At 47.8% G+C, this 18,748-nt stretch overlaps 1 protein-coding gene across 1 annotated transcript in view; it reads left to right on the top strand.

Moving 5' to 3' along the window:
• Positions 1-18,748, top strand: part of LOC148144269 (uncharacterized) — a 108,314-nt gene that overhangs the window by 64,095 nt on the left and 25,471 nt on the right. The gene's annotated exons all lie outside the window — the stretch shown is intronic.

The raw sequence follows: 18,748 nt of genomic DNA, 5'->3' as shown, positions 1-18,748 counted from the left end.
ATGACGTGGAAAACTTCAATCAGACCAGCTTTCAGCCCTCTGTTCTCCAAAGAGAGCTGCCCCAAACTTTCCAATCTCTCTTCATTGCTGACATTCCTCAGGACGGTACCATTCACGTTAACCTGTTCAGCGCCGTCTGCAATCACTTCACTTCCCCGCTTCCTGAAGTGTCACCCTCAGAATTGAGCGTAATACAGGTGGAGGCTTCATTCAGACTCGGATTGCGCGGGCGAAAAATCTGCAATACTTGTTCTCACTTTGAACAAGTGTTTCCCTTCGCCGTGTTCACTGCAATGGCAGCTCTGCGCCGTCCCTAGTTCAGGCAGTCCGATCTTATTTAACGAAGCGGCTTTTTGAGAAAATTCATCAGGTATTTTTGCTCAGGTCAATTTAAGGAATGATGGTTCGCCTGGGATTGGAACCCGGGAATTCTCACACGGCTGCATATGCGAGAAGACCCAAAGCTAGAATCATATCCCAGACTAACGAGCCACCAGCCATGGGTGCAGCGACCTCCGGAAGCAGCTGAGACTTGCTCAGTATGAAATACATTGTGCATTGCTCCCAGAATTGCAAGTAAGGAAGAGTTTCAAGAATATCTGCTTCTCAATCTGTCTCGCTGCTCCCAGGACGCTGCTGTTTGTCCAGTCCCCAGGGACCGGGCTCTCTCCACTGGTGGATAATTGAACCATTTCGTTTCTACCTGCAAGCTGTGCTGGTGGAAGGCAGAGGAGAAAGTGAGGACTGCAGACGCTGGAGATCAAAGCTGAAACTTTATTGCTGGAACAGCACAGCAGGTCAGGCAGAATCTAGGGAACAGAAGATTCGACGTTTCGGGCACATGCCCTTCTTCAGGAATGAATGGTGGAAGGCAGACCCCATTCACTCTTCTGCTCTCTCACACTATTACGTGAGGCAGGAGAAGTCAGTTACAGTCATGCGGAGGAAATGGGCAACTTTGAATGTGTTCCAAAGGTCCTGTTAACGGAGAGATAGAAAGATGCTGTGCTATCGGGACAGAGAGAAATGGACTCCGGAGACTCTTCCCTCAGGTAAATTGATATGAGTGCATTTTCGTGTAGCCTGCTTGGTGCTCAGAATTTGTCTTAACACAACAATCCTGCAGGAAGTCTTTTGTTACACCGTTGGTTTCTTTACTGCGGACAATGGACTAAAACAGCAAGTCATGTGTTTCAACTTCACCGGTTCATTGCCATCTGAGAGAAGAGGTTTCACACGAGATCAGGACACACCGTCAGAGAACAGGACAAGACAACTCAGAGCTCCACAAGGGTACCAGCGCAACTGTGTAAATTTGACTTGTGTATCGATGTGATATATTGAGCTCAGATACCCGAAGTTTTAGGAAACAAATGACATGGCAAGGAAAAGAACAGAGCGCCGTTATACGGGAAAGCTACGAAAGACATAAAGTGAGTAGGAGAAAATGGTTTCGCTTCTGGGTTATGATCCCAGCATGCACCCGCTGTGCCATTCTCCTGCATTGCACGGTAGCTTTTCCAGAGAAGTATTCAGCTTTTCATCTGGCGTGTGACTTGCATGTTCGAGAATGACATCAAAAGATCTTCACTGCTGTAGTGTCATGTGCTGTTGTGCAGACATGTCGCCGATGTGCAAATATAAACTCAGAGAGCAATGTACACTGGAGACTCTGAGCCAGCTGAAACTTGCTCAGTGTGGAATACATTCCACATTGCTCCAAGAATTGCAAGCAGCAAATTGTTTCCAGAACATCTGCTTGTCATGCTGTCCCCGGGGCGCTGATGTTTGTCTCATCCCCAGGAACTGGTCTATCTCCACTGGCGGATAATTAAACCAACTTGTTTCTAATTGTACTCTTTTCTGGAGGGAGGGAAGAGTGGATTCGCTCTTCTGCTCTTTAACTCCCAATCCCTTGGGGTGAGAGGTATCACTTACACTTTGTGGGCGGCACGGTGGCACAGTGGTTAGCACTGCTGCCTCACAGTGCTAGAGACCCGGGTTAAATTCCCGCCTCAGGCGACTGACTGTGTGGAGTTTGCAGGTTCTCCCCGTGTCTGTGTGGGTTTCCTCCGGGTGCTCCGGTTTCCTCCCATAGTCCAAAGATGTGCAGGTCAGGTGAATTGGCCATGCTACATTCCCCGTATTGTTAGGTAAGGGGTAAATGTAGGGGTATGGGTGAGTTGCGCTTCGGCGGGTCAGTGTGGACTTGTTGGGCCGAAGGGCCTGTTTCCACACTGTAAGTAATCTAATGAGTGGGAAGTGAGTAACTTTGATTGTGAATTTCCTCAAAACGTCTGTTATTGGAGAGATGGAAAGATGCTGTGCTGGCGGGGCAGAGAGAAATGGACACCGAGGACTCTTCCCTCAAGTAGATTCATATGAGTACATTGTTGTGCAGTCTGCTTGGTGTTCAGAATTCGTCTTCACGCAGCAATCTTACAGAAAATCTCTCGCAAAGTGGGCATCGCTTTCATCGCTGCGACCGTGCAGCAGTTAACATCTGAGCCCAAGTGCCCCAGATGAAGAGAATCCGAGTGAAACCTTCACTTACTGAGAGTCATCCCCACGGCCCTGAGCTGCGGGACTGCAGGCAGTGCAACACGGAAGGGACGGTTAAATGAACCATTGTCGCTCCCTCAGCCTCTCTGTCCCATAGACAGGCAGCAGGACGGCATAAACACGTCGCATCATTCTCCCGCCGACAGAGGCGGTCCAGCCCATCGTGTCCACGACGACTCTCTGCCACTTGTCTCTCTCTGAGGTGATTCACAATCAGTGATATCTGTCCGAATACTAAGGGACTGTGTCTGAATGGTGATGCAGTTTCTGACGTGCTGATCGTCTTGTCATTCACGTCGGAACCGGCGAGGCGAATTACGGCAGGCAAGGCACGAAATCACAAGGTATGCGTCTCAGCTCACTGGCATCTCAGAGAAGTGGGTTTGCGATTCAGTTCTTAGGAAGCCGACGAAGAACAGGAGAAGACCACTCAGACTTCGAAAACGAAGTTACTTGTGCGGTGTGAGTTTAGGTATGATCCGGGGCATTCAGACAGTCGTTTGAAAGGCAAGATGCTGAGCAGGGTGCCATCCCAAAGGAAAGTTGTTCAAGGAGACACTGAGCAATAGCAGAAGATGGTTTCGATCCATCGACCTCGGGCGTTATGGGCCCAGCACACTCCCGCTGCGCCACTCTGCTCCTACACATAATGCCCACTTCCACAGGTCCCTTCAGACTTTCGTCTGGCGCCTGGCATGCACGTTCGAGACTGATGAGAAAGTGAGGTCTGCAGATGCTGGAGATCAGAGCTGAAAATGTGTTGCTGGAAAAGCGCAGCAGGTCAGGCAGCATCCAGGGAACAGGAGAATCGACGTTTCGGGCAGAAGCCCTTCTTCAGGAAGTTCGAGACTGATGTCAAAGATCTCCACTGCTGTCGTCTTATATGGTGTTGCGCAGACGTATGGAGGCTGTGTAAATACAAACTTTTTCTAACTTCCCAAATTCTGTTGGTCGAACTGTGATTTCACTCTGAATAGACGCCATGCGGCCCACCTTCGCTCTGCTGGGTCGACACAGTAAGTGAACGTGGGTCTCTATTCGTATCATTCTCTTGCCTTCTCCATGTAATTCTGCACATTGTTACTTTAAACATGACCACCGGATTCCCGTTTGCGTCTAATGAATCTGCCTCTTTGTCAGTGTCAGTTAGGGATTTACTGACCCCAACCACTCCCTGTACGAAAGCGTTCTTGGGAATGTCACTTTTGGTTCTTTTCCTCATGACTTTAAAACTCTGCCGAATCGTTGCCGATCCTTTCAGGCGTGGGAGCATTTTGACTACATTAATTTCTCTGTCTAGACTTCGCAAGACTTGGAAAGCTTCAATCGGGCCAGATTTGCAACTTCTGTTCTCCGAGGAGAGCTGTCCCAAATTTCCAATCGACCCTCATCGCTGACAACCCTAAAAACACCGCAACACTCACGTCAACCTGTTCAACGCTCTCGCCAATCATTTCACTTCGCTGCTTTCTGTCCCATTGGTACGCCAGGGAGCCCAACCTCGTTTAACGAAGGTGCTTTTTGAGAAAATTAAGCAGGCACGTTTGCATAAGTCACGAAACGCGGGCGCGTCCGGGATTTGAACCCGGGATCTCTCGCACGTCTGCGTCAACGAAGACCCAAAACAAGAATCATACCCCTAGACCAACGAGCCAGCCAGCTGGCGCGCCTGCGCCCCCACTCTACCTCTTGAACCAGCTGAGTCTTGCTCAGAGTGAAGTATAGTTGAAATTGAACAGACTGGGGCTGTTTTCTCTGGAACGTCGGAGGCTGAAGAGTGATTTCATGCAAAATTATGAAGGGCATGGATAGAATAAATAGGCAAAGTCTTTTCCCTGGGGTCGGGGAGTCAAGAACTGGGGGGAGGGGGGGGGGGCATAGATTTAGGGTGAGAGGAGAAAGATATAAAAGAGACCTAAGGGGCAACTTTTTCACGCAGAGGGTGGTGCGTGTATGGAATGAGCTGCCAGAGTAAGTGTCGGAGGCTGGTACAATTGCAACATTTAAGAGGCGTTTGGATGGATATATGAATAGGAAGGGTTTGGAGGGATATGGGCCGGGTGCTGGCAGGTGGGACTAGATTGGGGTGGGATATCTGATCGGCATGGACGGGTGAGACCGAAGGGTCTGTTTCCATGCTGTATATCTCTATGACTCTATGAACAGCTGCTTCTCATTCTGTCTCTCTGCTGCCGTTTGCCCGTCCCCAGGAACCGGGCCCTCTCTACTGGCAGAAAATTAAACCGTTTTCTTTCTAAACTTTTCTCTGACACCGGAGTGACCAGTGACAGGCATTGCCCTCCTCAACATAGAGTACAGAGAACAGGAGAAGACCCCGCAGACCTCCACGAGTGTGTCATCTCAACTGTGCACATTGGGCCAGTGTATCAATGTGAAATATTTACGTCGAAGTTTTTTGGGAAGCAGATGAGAAGGCGAGGTGCACAACAGTGCGCCGTTATACGGGAAAGCTGCGAAAGACGACATTGAGTGAATAGGAAAGATGGTTTCCCTTCTGGGTTATGCTCCCATCACGCACCGGCAGACATATCGCCGGCAAGCAAATATTAACTCTGTCTAAATTGCCACATTCTGTTTTTACGAACCGTGATTTCACTCAGAAGCACAATTTACCTGCTCCGTCCTGAATATCCTTCCAGGTTCGAACATACCTTCCAGGTGAAGCAGCACTTTACCTGCACATTTGCCGCAACCTCGTCTACTGCATTCGCTGCTCACAGTGTCGTGGCCCCAACGGAGCATGAAGTATAAACTGGATGACTGCTTCGCAGAACATCTTGGTTCAGCCCGCAAATAAAGGCCCTGAGCTTCTGTTTTCCTGCCACTTTAACACGCCACCCTGTTCCCTGGCCAACATCTCTGACTCAGGTTTGCAGCAGTGCTCCAGCAAAGCTCAGCTCCAGATGGAAGAACAAGACCTCATATTCCATTTCAAAGCCCTACAGCCCTCCGGTCTTCAAGATCGAGTTCCATGACTTTAGGGCCTGAAATTCCCCATGTCCTTGACCCCTACCACACACATACAAGCCCTTGTTATCACATAGTCTGCTACGACACACTACTTATTGTTAGCCACTAACGGTCTCCATTAACAGTTATTCACCCTCCCACACGGATCGTTATTCACTCCTTTGTCCCTCCTATTGTTCTCTCTCTGAGCTGGCGGGAAAAAGAGCAATGTACACTGGAGACTCTGAGCCAGCTGAAACTTGCTCAGTGTGAAATACATTCTACTTTGCTCCAAGATTTGCAAGCAGCAAAGAGTTTCCAGAACATCTGCTTGTCATTCTGTCCCCGGGATGCAGTTTCTGACAAGCGGATCGTCTTGTCATTCACGTCCGAAACGGCGATTTGAACCCGGGATCTCTCTCAGATGACAGGCAACATGAGTTTGACTGGGATAACACTACTATTATAGGACAAGCCAAAACAGAGAACAGCCATGGAATTCCTAGAGGCATGGCACTCATCCACAGATTCTATCAACAAGCACATCGACCTGGACCCAATATACCGGCCACTGCAGCGGACAGCTGGAACTGACAACCGGAAGCGGCAGATACAAACCACTATAAATGCCGGAGGAAACATCACAGAAGCGCTTCACAGGAGGCTCCCAAGCACTGAGGATGTCACCTAGACAGGGGACGAAACGTCTGCAACACAAATTCCCAGCTCGGCGAACAGAACCACAACAAAGTTTTTGCTTGCAGGAACTGAATGACATAAACAGGATGCTCTCAAATTTCGACAGGAATTACACTTCCGTTCAAGATTTGCGGAAAGCTTTGTAGCTCGGCTGCCGATTGTCGTAGCTCGCCGAGCTGGGAAGTTGATTTGCAGGCGTTACATCCTCTGTCTAGGTGACATCTTCAGTGCGTTGGAGCCTCCTGTGAAGCCCTGCTGTACTGTGTCTTCTGGAATGTATTTGGTTCTGTTTCTGCTGCTTTTGTTTGACTGTTCTGGTTGTTCGTTGCAGTGATTGGCATCTGTCAATGTGTTTATTGGTGGAGTTCCTGGATGAGTGCCGTGTTTGTTGAATTTCTCTGGCTGACCTCTGTTTCGATGTACGATGACCGTTGTGCTGTCCCAGTCGATTTTATCGTCCTTATCATCTGTGTTTGTGTGGGTACCAGAGACAGTGTTTAATGGGTAGATGTTGTTCATGGTTACAGATTGCTAGTTGTCTGCCTGTTTGTCCTGTACTGTTTAGTTTTCGTGCAGCCTTTGCATGGAATCTTGTAAACTATATTTGTTTTCCACATGATATGGTTGAGTCTTTTGTTCTGGTGAGTTGTTGTCTGAGCGTGGCTGTCAGTTTATGGGCTGTCATGAATCCGAGTGGTCGGAGATGTCTGGCTATTAGTTCTGTGAGGTTTATTATATAAGGTAAAGTGGTGAGTGTGTTGGGTCGTGGCAGATCCTTGTCCCGTTGTTTGTCTGCTCGGCCCTTGTGGATGAAGTTGCTGGGGATATCCGTTCCTGGTGAAGCCTATGTAGACGTGTTCTTCTTCCTTTCACAGGTCGGCAGTGCTGCAGTGTGTAGTCACCCTTTTGAACAGCGTCCTAATGCAGCTTCTCTTGTCTGTGTTTTGATGGTTGTAGTTCAGGGTCTGGTCTGGGGGTGTGGATTTTCTTTACACTTTTGTAGCACATCCCCCGTTCTTTGTCCTTTCTCCCATAGACCGTCAGCTTCCAGTTTCCTGTCACTTCAACCTCCCACTGTGTTCCCATGACATTTCAGTCTCTGATTTGCTGAAGTGCTCCCACAAGGCACAGCGCAAGCTGGAAGAGCGAAACCTCATTTTCTCCTGAGAGACCGTGCTGCCTTCAGGACCCAACGCCGAGTTCAATCATTTTAGAACCTGTCCACCTTCTTCCACGATCTGTACCCGCCCACTCATTCCATCAGTTCCGAAGACGGATCGTTGGGCTCAAAACATTATCTCTCCTTTCTCTCCACAGATGGACTAGACCTGCTGGATTTGTTCATTTGAAAATGAACAAAATGAGCAGGGTGACAGAATGAGAATGAAAAACTCTTTTGCTGCTTGCAATTCTGAGAGCAATGGCGAATGTATTTCACACTGAGCAAGTCTCAGCTGGTTCAGGAGGTGCTGGATCCAGCGGCCTGTGGTTCGTTGGTCTAGAGGTATGATTCACGAATTGGGTCTTCTAACGGGCAGACTTGCGAGAGATCCCGGCTTTCTTGACTTGTGCAAAAATGCCCGATTAAACTTCTCAAAAAGCACCTTCGTTAAACGAGGCTGGGCTCCCTGGAGTACGAATGGGGCAGGAAGTGGGGAAGTGAAATGATTGGAGATAGCGTTGAACAGGTTGACGTGAGTGGGTCCCGTGTTTGAGGAAGGTCAGCAATGAAGGTAGTTTGGAAAATTGGGACAGCTCTCCTCGGAGAACAGAAGTTTGAAATCCGGCGTGGCAAGTTTTCCAAGTCATGAGGGGTCTAGAGATTGGAAATAATGTTGTGAAAGTGTTCCCACGCCTGAAAGGATCGAGAACGATTCGGCAGCGTTTTAAATTCATGAGGAAAAGAAGTAAAAGTGACATTCGGAAGAACGTTTTCGTACAGGAAGTGGTTAGGTTCAGTAAATCCCTGTCTGACATTGACAAAGAGGCAGATTCAATGGACACAAATTTGAATTCGGTGGGCATGTTCGACCAACAGAATGTTCATATTAACACAGCCTCCACACCTCTGCGCAGCAGTATATTACATAACAGCAGTGGAGATCTTTGATATGAGTCTGGAACGTGCATGCCAGATGCCTGTCGAAAAGCTGAAGGGTTCTGAGTAAACGCTTGGCGTACGAAATGCAGAGTGGCGCAACAAAAGCGTGCGGGCCCCACCACCCAGAGGCCCATAGCTCGAAACCATCCTCTATTGCTCTTGCTCAAACTCTCCTTGAGCAGCTTTCCTTTATCGTGAGCCTCTGACTTTGCATCTGCTGCCCAAAACTTCGAGTGTCTGAGTGACATGTATCATACTGATAGACTCGCCAAATTCACGCAGGCGAAGTGACTCGCTTCTGGAGGTCCGAGTGGTCTTCTCCTGTTCTCCGTCGAGTTCCTCTGAAGTGAATTGTAAAACCACTTTTCTGAGATGTCAATGAGCTGATAAAGTTGAAACACATGCCTAACGTTTTTGTCCATTCCCTGCAGTAATTCGCCATGCCGGTTCGGACGTGAATGATAAGACGGTCGGCTTGTCAGAAACCGCATTACGGCTCAGACACATTCCCCCACGATTAGGACAGATCACCGATTGTGAATAACTTCAGAGAGAGAGACAAGTGACAGACAGTCGCCGTGGACTCGATGGGCTGAACGGCTTCTGTGCGCGAGAATGATGCTGCGTGTTTATGCCGTCCCGCTGCCTGTCTCTGGGACAGAGAGGCTGAGGGAGCAAAACTGGTTCATTTTTATCATCCCTTCCGTGTTGGACTGCCTGCAGTCCCTCAGCTCAGGGCCGTGGTGATGACTCTCAGTGAGTGAAGGTTTCTTTCGGATTCTCTTCATCTGGGGCACTTGGGGCTCAGATGTTAACTGCTGCGCGGTGGCAGCAAAGAAAGGAATGCCCACTTTGCAATAGACTTTCCAAAGATTGCTGCGTGAAGACGATTTCTGAACACCAAGAAGGCTGCACAACAATGTGAATTTACCTGGGCGAAGAGTCCTCGGTGTCCATTTCTCTCTGTCCCACCCACGCATTCGTGTAACTGATACCTCTCATCCCAAGGATTTCAGAGAGAGAGAGAGAGAAACAGCAGAAGAGCGAATGCACTCTGCCCTCCCCCCAGCCTACACCCCGTCCCACCACCCCACCCCCGCCAGAACAACGTGCAAGTAGAAATAAAATGGTTTAATTATCCACCAGTGGAGATAGTCCAGTTCCTGGGGATGAGACAAATATCAGCGCCCCGGGGACAGAATGACAAGCAGATGTTCTGGAAACGCTTTGCTGCTTGCAATTCTTGGAGCAATGTGGAATGTACTTCACACTGAGCAAGTTTCAGCTGGCTCAGAGTCTCCGATGTACATTGCTGTGTTTGCCGCCAGCTCAGAGAGAGAACAATAGGAAGGACGTAGGAGTGAATAACGATCCGCGTGAGAGGGCGAATAACTTTGAGAAAATGTGTTAAAGTGGCAGGCAACCGCAAGGTCAGGGCCTTTTTCCTGCGGGCAGAACCGGGATGTTCTGCGAAGCAGTCACCCAGTTTATGCTTCATGTTACATTGGGGAAATGACACTGTGAGCAGCGAATGCAGTGGAATTTTCTCAAAAAACACCTTCGTGAAACGAGGTTAGGCTCCCTGGAGTACGAATGGGACAGAGAACAGGGAAGTGAAATGGTTGGAGATAGTGTTGAACAAGTTGACGTGAGTGGTGCGGTGTTTGAGGAATGTCAGCAATGAAGGGAGATTGGAAAATTGGGACAGCTCTCCTCGGAGACCCGAAGCTTTCCAAGTCATGAGGGACCTAGAAACAGGAAATAATGTTGTGAAAATGCTCCCAAATCTGAAAGGATCCTCAACGATTCGGCAGAGTTTTAAAGTCACGAGGAAAAGAAGTAAAAGTGACACGAGGAACTACGTTTTCGTACAGGGAGTGATCAGGGTCAGTAAGTCCCTGTCTGATACTGACAAAGAGGAAGGAATTCGGTTTTCGTGTTCGATGTAACAATGTGCAGACTTGCCAGGTTTGGAGCATTTGAGCTACAGGGAGAGGCTGAACAGGCTGGGGCTGTTTTCCCTGGAGCGTCGGAGGCTGTGGGGTGACCTTATAGAAGTTCACAAAATTTTGAGGGGCGTGGATAGGGTAAATAGGCTCCCTCTGGGGTGGGGGATTCCAGAACTAGAGGGCATAGGTTTAGGGTGAGAGGGGAAAGATATAAAAGAGACCGAAGGGGCAACTTTTTCACGTACGTGTATGGAATGAGCTGCCAGAGGAAGTGGTGGAGGCTGGTACAATTGCAGCATTTAAAAGGCATTTTGATGGGTGTATGAATAGGAAGGGTTTGGAGGGATATGGGCCGGGCGCTGGCAGGTGGGACGAGATTGGGTTGGGATATCTGGTTGGCATGGACGGGTTGGACCGAAGGGTCTGTTTCCATGCTGTACATCTCTTATGAGTCTATGTCTCTCAGCCAAGAGAATGATACGAATGGAGACACTCGTTTACTTCCTATGTAGAACCAACAGAGCAAAGGTGGGCCGCATGGCTTCCATCTGCGCTGAGATACTTGTTGTGATTCAGAGTGAAATCACAGTTCGACCAACAGAATATGGGAATTTCGACACAGCCTCCACACGTGCGCACAACAGCTTATGACACGTGCGCGCAGCAACATCTTTGACATCATTCCCGAACGTGCATGTCACGCACCAGAGGAAAAGCTGAATTCTTCTCTGGATGTGCTTTGGTGCAGCGGGAGAGTGCTGGGAGCATAATCCAGCAGTTGATGGAGCATAACCATCCCCTGCAATTCGCTTAATGTCACCTTTCGCAACTTTCCCGTACAACGGTGCTCTGCTCTTTCCCTTGCCTTTCCCTTACCTTGCTTCCCAAAACTTCGGGTATCTGAACTAAATATGTCATTTCGATACACGAGTCAAATTTACACAGTTGCGGTGGCACGCTTGTGGAGCTGTGAGTTGTCTTGTCCTGGTCTCTGTCGGTGTGTTCTGATCTCAAGTGTGAAACCTCTTCTCTCAGATGGCAATGAACTGAAGTTGAAACACGTGACTTGCTGTTTTTGTCCACTTCCCGCAGTAAAGAAACTAACGCCCGTGTAACAAAAGACTTTCTGCAGGATTGCTGTGTCAAGACAAATTCTGCACACCAAGCAGGCTGCACAAAAATGCACTCATACCAATTTACCTGAGGGAAGAGTCTCCGGTGTCAATTTCTCTTTGTCCTGGCAGCACAGCATTTTTCTATCTCTCCCTTAACAGGACCTTTGGAACAAGTTCAAAGTTGCCCATTTCTTACGCATTACTGTAACTGACGTCTCCTACCCCAAATGATAGAGAGAGAGAGAGAGAGCAGAAGAGCGAATGGACTCTGTCTTCCACCAGTACAGCTTGCAAGTAGAAACAAAATGTTTCAATTATCCACCAGTGGAGAGAGCACGGTCCCTGGGGTTGGGACAAACAGCAGCGTCCTGGGAGCAGGGAGACAGATTGAGAAGCAGATGTTCTTGAAACTCTTTGCTGCTTGTAATTCTGGAAGCAATGTACAATGTATTCCGTACTGAGCAATCTCAGCTGTTTCAGGACTTCGCTGCACCCTTGGCAGGTTGTTCATTGTTCTCGGGGTATGATTCCACCTTTGGGTCTTCTAGCATATGCAGACGTGCGAGAGTTACTGGGTAGTTTTATTTCTCACATTGGGGGAGCTGAGCATTTACCCAAACAATGGGCACACCACCTCTCTGACACAGGGCTCACAAATCAAACTGACAGCAAAGCTTCACGCGTGTGATCGAAAGTTTCCAGAAAGAAGACTTAACTCAGCAGATACCCGGAGTGAGCGCACGTTTTTCTTGATTTGGATGAGGCGAAGTTATCTTCAGTGAGTTTGACATGACGTGAACGCGCAACCTTCGGATCGGGAGTCAAACGCGCTTACGTTGCGCTACAAGCTCACAAGGCCCGACGCGCTTCTATTCACGGTTCAGGGAAGCGATCGCACTACAATGATTTTACGTTATGAGTAACAACGGAGATCAACAGTTCATGTCTGTTCTGTCTCTCCCCCCTCTCCTTGTGTCTCTCGAAACAATTTCCAACTCTACCTCAACAAAAAGCTGAAAGAACTGCGGACGCTGTTTATCAGAAACAAGAAAAACAGGAGTTGCCGGTGACTCTTCCACAGAACTGATAGTGATTGGGAAAATGTCGGTTAATATGCGAAAAATATTGTGGGAGGAAGGCGGATGCAGTAAATGATAGATCAGGACAGAGCCCAAAGCGAGGGAAGAACTGTTGGGCAGGAAAGGGAGTTGATAACAATCTGCGTGGGAGGGTGAATAACTGTTATTGGGGACTCTTCGTGTCTAAGAAAGGTAGTGTGTAATCACAGACTATGTGATAACAAGGTGAAAACAATGACTGCAGATGCTGGAAACCTGTATTCCTGATGAAGGGCTATTGCCTGAAACGTTGATTTTACTGCTCCTTGGATGCTGCCTGAACTGCTGTGCTTTTCCAGCACCACTAATCCAGTGTGTGAGAACAAGGCTTGGTGTGTGTAGTAGGGACGAGGATATTATGGAGTTCAGGCTCTAGAATTATTGAATTCGATATTGGGACCGGAGGGATGTAAGGTCCCCAAGTGTAATATTTGGTGCTCTTCGTTCGGCTGGTGCGGAGCTTTGCTGGAACAATACAGCAAACCTGAGACAGAGATGTTGGCCAGGGAACAGGGTGGGGTGTGGAATTGGCAGGCAATTGGAAATTCAGGGTCTTTTTTGCGGGCAGAACGTAGATGTTCTGCGAAGCAGTCACCCAGTTTATGCTTCGGTTTCCCCAATGTAGATGAGACCACATTGTGAGCAGCAAATGCAGTAGACTGGGTTGTGGGAAGTGCAGGTAAAGTGCCGCTTCACCTGGAAGGTAAGTTTGGGCCCTTGGATCGTGCAGAGGGAGCAGATAAATGGGCTGGTGTCACACATTCGGCAGTTGCAGGGGAAAGTGCCGTTGGACTATGGGGTGGGAATGGGGTTAGGGTTGATGGGAGTGAAGGAAAAGTGGACCCAAGGTATAACTCCTGCCCATTTACCTATCTGCCAAATAGAGGAATTTGTTAAGTGTGTATAAGGACATTTTCTAATTCACAATGTGGATGTATATACTAGAGATGGTGCAAAACCTAAGAGCCAACAACCACAATTTTATTAACATTAGAATAGTGATTGAAAATAATATATCAGATCTAAAAGTTGAAGTTCTAAATTGCAGGAAGATTCAGGTATTAGGCAACATCTTTCAAAAGCTGATGGGGGCAGATGTTCGCAGGTTAAGGGACTGCTGGAAAATGGGAAGCCTTCAGATATGAGATAACAAGTGTCCAGAGACAGTATATTCCTGTTAGGGTGAAAGGAAAGGCTGGTAGGTTGGGGAATGCTGGATGTCTAGAGAAAATGAGATTTTGGTTAAGAAAAACAAGGAAGCATATGTCAGGTATAGACAGAGGGATCGAGTGAATCCTTAGAGTATAAAGGCAATACGAGCATACTTAAGAGAGAAGTCATGAGGGCAAAAAGGGGACATGAGATAGCTTTGGCAAATAGAATTCAGGAGAATCCAAAGGGTTTTTATAAATACATTAAGGACAAAAGGGTAGCAAGGGAGAGAATAGGGCCCCTCAAAGATCAGTAAGGCGGATTATGTGTGGAGCTGCAGTAGATGGAGGAGATGCCGAACGAATATTTTGCGTCAGTTTTTACTGTGGAGAAGGGCATGGAAGATATAGACTGTGGGGAAATAGATGGTGACATATTGGAAAATGTCCACATTACAGAGGAGGAGGTGAAGGATGTCTTGAAATGCATAAAAGTGGGTACATCCCCAGTACCTTATCAGGTGTACCCTAGAACTCTGTGGAAAGCTACGGAAAGCATTGTTGGGCCTCTTGCTGAGATATTTGTATCATAGATAGTCACAGGTGAGGTGCCGGAGGACTGGAGGGTAGCTAACGTGATGCCACTATTTAAGAAAGTGGTAAGGAAAAGCCAGGGAATGAAAGACCAGTAAGCTTAACATCCGCAGTAGACTAGTTGTTGGAGAGAATCTGGGAGATAAGATTTACGTACATTTGGAAAAGAAAGAATTGGTTAGCGATAGTCAACATGGCTTTGTGCGTGGGAAATCATGTCTCACGAACTTGATTGAGTTTTCTGAAGAAGGAGTTTGATTCAGATAAATGCGAGGTGCTGCATTTTGGGAAAGCAAATCTTAACAGGACCTTTACACTTAATGGTAAGGTCCGAGGGAGAGTTGCTGAACAGAGACTTTGGAGTGCAGATTCATAGCCCCTTGAAAGTGGAGTCACAGGTAGATAGGAAAATGAAGAAGGCATTTGGTATGCTTTCGTTTATTGGTCAGAGTATTGATTACAGGAGTTGGGAGGTCATGTTGCGGCTGTACAGGACATTGGTTAGGCCATTGCTGGAATATTGCATGCAGTTCTGGTCTCCTTCCTATCGGAAAGATGTTGTGAAACTTGAAAGGGTTCAGAAAAGATTTACAAGAATGTTGGAGGACTTAAGCTATAGGGAGAGGCTGAACAGGCTGGGGCTGTTTTCCCTGGAGCGTCGGAGGCTGAGGGATGACCTAATAGAGGTTAACATAATTATGAGGGGCATGGATAGGGTAAATACACAAAGTCTTTTCCCTGGGGTGGTGGAGTAGAGAACTAGAGGGCATAGGTTTAGGGTGAGAGGGGAAAGATATAAAAGGGACCTAAGGGGCAACGTTTTCATGTAGAGCTTGGTACGTGTATGGAATGAGCTGCCAGAGGAAGTGGTGGAGGCTGGTACAATTGCAACATTTAAAAGGCATTTGGATGGGTATATGAGTAGGAATGGTTTGGAGGGATATGGGCCAGGTGCTGGCAAGTGGGACTAGACTGGGTTGGGATATCTGGTTGGCATGGATGGGCTGGAACAAAGGGTCTGTTTGCCTGCTCTACACCTCTATGACTCTAAGTAAGAAAGTGGATTGATGAAGGCAGAGTAGTGGACGTGATCTGTATGGACTTCTGTAAGGTGGTCAACAAGGTTCCTCATGGGAGACGGGTGGGAAAGTTTTGATCTCGTGGCATACAGGGAGAACTAGCCATTTGGATACAGAACTGGTTCGAAGGCAGAAGACAGAGGGTGGTGATGGAGGGTTGCTTTTCAGACTGGAGGCCTGTGATCAGTGGTATGTAATAAGTATCGGTGCTGGGTCCACTACTTTTTGTCATTTATACAATTGATTTGGATCTAAACATTGGAGGTGTAGTTACCAAGTTTGTAGATGACACCAAAATTGGAGGTGTAGTGGATGCAAAGAAGATTACCTCAGATTACAACGGGATTTTGATCAGATGGGCCAATGAGCAGAGTGGCAGATTGAGGTTAATTTAGATAAATGTGGGGTGCTGCATTTTGGAAAAGCAAATCAGAACAGGTCTTTTACACTTATTGGTAAGGTCCCCGGGAGTGTTGCTGAACAAAGAGACATTGGAGTGCAAGTTGATAGCTCCTTAAAAGTAGAGTTGCATGCAGATAGGATAGTGAAGTAGGCGTTTGTTATGCTTTGCTTTATTGTTCAGAGTATCGAGTAAAGATATTGAGAGCTCATGTTGCCACTGTACAGAACATTGGTCAGGCCACTTTTGGAATATTGCATGTAATTTTGGTCTGCTTCCTATCGGAAAGATGTTGTGAAACTGGAAAGGGTTCAGAAAAGACTTACAAGGATGTTGCCAGGGTTGGAGGATTTGTCCTAAATGGCCTACTCCTCCTGTTACTATGAATCTGCATCCCTGCATTCCCCAAGGGAGGAGGGTTCCCATGGCACAGAGGAGGTTTTCTAGCCTAAAATTAAAGCCATTGCTTTGCTTGAACTCAAACTGCTTGACTTGGAGGAGAGTAGGAGTTTGCAAAGTGCCCTCCCCTCCACATGTGCCTCAACTGCGGGACAGCTGCTCGGCCCGCCCTCCATTGTTGACGTCACAACGGGGATGCAGCCCTGTCAGTTTCAGAGTGAAACTCCCTCCCTCTGGGCAACATCTGGGAGCAAAACAATGTCACCCCCTTTCCATTCCCCATCCTCCGCAAGTGGGGCAGGGGGAGGGCGGGGGAGGTGGGGTGTATTTTCCTTGTGTATTTCCTCAGTTTGGCACGTTTACAGTTTGCACCCTGGAAAAGGTTGCTTCTTTCTTCATGTTCACAATTAAAAGGTTAATTTCTCATGGAACTGAGCAGCATTTAAAGGATTGGCACATTGATGTAAAATGTAGAGATATGTTGCTTCATTTGGTGTATGTCTGATATTGTTGGCTGCTGTAAAGGTTTCTTTGCAATTATTATTCACCTTCTAATGTAGTAATGGGGTCACGTCCTTTTTTTGTCATCATTTTTTATTTAATCCGACAGCAGGAAGTCATTCAGCAACTTTACTGCCTTTCTTTTCTCAAGCAGCCTTGACATTTCATTTTCCTATCCTTGATTCAGCTCCATTTCCAGTACCTTTTTAGGCAGTTTTTTTTCCATGTTATTGTCGCCGAAATGAAGTTTTCCTCCATACACACTTAAGGCTATCTGGCTACATGAGGGATTTCAGGTTTCTGTGTGCTGAGTAATATGTGATCAGCAGGCATCTGGCAATCTACAGGAATGGCCACCTTTGTTATGTTCATTTAGCTGTCCTGACAGTAATCACTTATTTTGTGTTTTTTTTTGCAGGAAGATGTGCAGAAAGAAATCTGAAAGCAAATGATGCATCAACTTCTGACAGAGCCACTTGATTCATTGGGACTTGAATATCAGCAACCATTCCAATCAAGAAGGCATGTTTCCCTTTGTTTGTTTGAGAGATTTTGGACACTGGTGCGGCAGGAATAATACTGAGACACCGAGTGAGGGAGATTCAGTGCGCTGACTGTGAAAAGTGTTTCAAACCAGTTACTCAGCTTGGGGGAATCAAAGTCTCATCCTCACGGTGGGAAAGATTATGTCCCCGTTCTGATTGTAATTTCAAACCCAGAGCAACCAAGGTAAAGCTCCCCCAATGGGGAAACCGTGGAAATGTGGGGTCTGAGGGAAAGGATTCCCTTCCCCATCCATGCTGGAAACCCACAGACGCATTCACACCGGGAGAGGCCATTCACCAGCTCAGTGTGTAGGAAGGGGTTCAGTCGGATCTGCCATCTGCAGACGCACGAGTGGGTCCACAAGTAAGAGAAGCCATTCACGTGCCCCATGTGCGGGAGGGGTTTCACTCAGTCAGCTGCACTGCTGACCCACCAGCGGCTCCACCCTGGAGAGAGGCCATTCACCTGCTGTAAGTGCCGGAAGGGATTCACCTGCTCCTCCCACCTGCGGAGGCACCAGCGAGTTCACGCGCCATCACAGGAGGATTGAAGGAGCGATGGCCGAGTGCCAAGTGCTTATGCACGAAACGGCGATTCTCCTGCCCCTTGGATGCTGCCTGACCTGCTGTGCTTTTCCAGCACCACACTCAACTGTGATTTCCATAACCTGCAGTTCTCACTTTCTCCTCGAGGGCAAGGTGGGACTTGTCTTTTATTCACTCATTCACTCCTTACAGCCTGTCTTTTGTTGTGCAAATACATCAATGCAAGTTTCAGAAAGATTTCTGCAGCTTTTTAAAAATAAATTAACATTCTTCCACACTTTAACGAAGCTTCTGAATATATGATTTGAGTTATTCTCAATTTTAAAAATCAGCTACTTCCCACATTCCCTGTTTCCCAGGTAAAGTCATCATCAACCATTTTCTCTCTCTCTCCTTAGAAGGGCTTCATACAGCGATCAAAGAGGGCTGAGGCAGGAGAAAGGATGGGGGGCGGTCGCTGGTGGTGGTGGAGAAGGGAGAGAAATGGACAGGGGTCAGACTGGGGTTCAGAGGGTTGGGGGATAGAATAGGGGGCGCAGTGTGACGAGGGAGAATGGGCAGTGGGCAGGGGGCAGTGGGGGGGGGGGAGAAAATGGACAGGAGGGCAGAATGTGAAGAGAGAGAGACAGCGCTGACAGGGTGTCAGTGTCCCACCAACTGGAACGCACTCCTCCCACAGCAGACTTGGGGCAATCATTTCTCAATATACGCGTGGCTTAGGTAGCGCAACTATATCATCCCACATTCACACCGACCTTCCCAACAGCATCCCACTTCGACTCACTCGATTACGCTACAGCCCTGCAGTTCCCCATGGCTATTTCCTGATGAAAGGTTTTGCCCGAAACGTCGAGTCTCCTGCTCCTCGGATGCTGCCTGACCTGTTGTGCTTTTCCAGCTCCACACTCTCGACCCTAATCTCCAGCATCTGCAGTCCTCACATTCGCCCTGTAAGGGGTGAATGTTCTAGTCCGAGTCTTTTAGATCTTTTAAAATCTTTCCCCCACACCCTAAACCTT

The sequence above is a fragment of the Chiloscyllium plagiosum genome, unplaced genomic scaffold (genome assembly GCF_037043375.1).
Source record: "Chiloscyllium plagiosum isolate Xiang-an unplaced genomic scaffold, Cpla_swu_hap1 HiC_scaffold_27, whole genome shotgun sequence".
Taxonomy (NCBI): domain Eukaryota; kingdom Metazoa; phylum Chordata; class Chondrichthyes; order Orectolobiformes; family Hemiscylliidae; genus Chiloscyllium; species Chiloscyllium plagiosum.
The sequence above is the reverse complement of the archived record's forward strand: the minus strand, read 5'-3'. Positions and strand labels throughout refer to the sequence as shown.